Source organism: Papio anubis, chromosome X, assembly GCF_008728515.1.
Source record: "Papio anubis isolate 15944 chromosome X, Panubis1.0, whole genome shotgun sequence".
Taxonomy (NCBI): domain Eukaryota; kingdom Metazoa; phylum Chordata; class Mammalia; order Primates; family Cercopithecidae; genus Papio; species Papio anubis.
The window spans coordinates 49,949,057-49,950,712 of record NC_044996.1 but is presented as its reverse complement, the minus strand read 5'-3'; the positions used below and the strand labels follow the sequence as shown (position 1 = coordinate 49,950,712).

Here is a 1,656-nt window from a genome sequence, read left to right as displayed (position 1 = left end):
ACAAGCCTTTGAGGGTATTTAAAAATTATTTTAAAATATAAAGGATATTTAGCACTCAATGAAAACAATGAACTGAAAAATATAACCACAACAGTTGCTGGAGTTCAATATCTGGTTTAACAAAAAGTGTTTAGCAAAACACCTATAATTTCTTACAACATTATGGAGAGGAGTTTTCCTCAGTCTAAGCTGAATCCAATGTTTTTCCTGCAGTATGATTAAAAGTGTAAGAATGACAGGCACACATAATAGCCAGTTTTAAAGAGCTGTGGAGATGGCAAGCAGATGTTCCTGAAATACTGGTACAGAAGAACAAAGACCACGCAACATTTTCCTCTTTGTTTACCATTGGCATTGATTTGCTATTTACAGTAGTTTGCAAAAATACATTATAAAAACTGAATAAGGTTCTATTCTTAAGTTTAACTTCATAACATATATACAAACTTCATCTGCAAAAATCTTTGAAGGATCTGAAGTACTAAGGTGACACTAATACTGAAACAGGTAATAAAAGGTACCAAAGCACTGATAATGTCAGTCATCATCATCAAGATAATCTGGGTAAATATTGCACACATCTTGTCAGTTGTTGCTATGACCTTTACATATCCAACCGCAAAAGGAATGCTTTATGGCTTTTTGCTGTATCACTTATTCAAATAAAGGTTGTTTTACATCCAATAACAATTAGTGAAGATTGGCGTTGAACATGAGGCCTAGGGTTCAAAATTAGTTTTCCTGTATCATCACAAGACATATTGTATTCTGCTAATATCATTTGACATTGAGCAGCTATAATTGATGGTACAACTCCTCTCTTGTGTATTCCAGCAAAGGACAAGCCTATTAGAGTGATACAGCTAATGGTGAAAAATGGATGATTCCGTAATGATGTGAAGAAGGACACCTTTTGTGTCTCAGGATCTATCAACCAGTTCCAGGCACCAGTAGCTGTACAGACAGATACCACTAGAAGAAGCATTCTCCAATGTCCAGTAGCAGGTTGTAAACAATGTATATACTCAGTAAGTCTTCTCTCAAAAGCCTTGAGCTCTTCTGCCTGCTCCAGCAAATTCATGTCAGGTGGCAGCTCAGGTCACTGCCATGGCCCTGTCCACCAGAAAGAATGTTATTCTTATCGACCTAGTATTTGGTAGTACAACAGCATGACTATAGTCAATAATAATTTGATTATACATTTTAAAATAATGAACAGAGTATAATTGGATTGTTTCTAACACAACAGATTTAAGGGATGCATACCACATTTGTCGGGATGTGATTATTATGTATTGCATGACTGTATCGTAGTATCTATATACTCCATATATGTGTGTGTGTGTGTGTGTATATATATATATATATATATATACACACACATACACACCTACTGTGTACCCAAACATTTTTTTTTTTGAGATGGAGTCTCGCTCTGTTGCCCAGGCTGGAGTGCAGTGTCGCGATCTCAGCTCACTGCAAGATGCACCTCTCCAGTTCATGCCATTCTTCTGCCTCAGCCTCCCAAGTAGCTGGGACTACAGGCACCCACCACCACGCCTGGCTAATTTTTTGTATTTTTAGTAGAGACAGGGTTTCACCGTAGCCAGGATGGTCTCAATCTCCCGACCTCGTGATCTACCCTTCTCAGCCTCC

The 1,656-nt window shown here is 37.7% G+C and overlaps 1 pseudogene; it reads right to left on the bottom strand.

Moving 5' to 3' along the window:
• Window positions 1-328: 328 nt before the first annotated feature.
• On the bottom strand, window positions 329-1,352 carry LOC108583469 (annotated as a pseudogene).
• Between the last annotated feature and the right edge of the window lie 304 nt (window positions 1,353-1,656).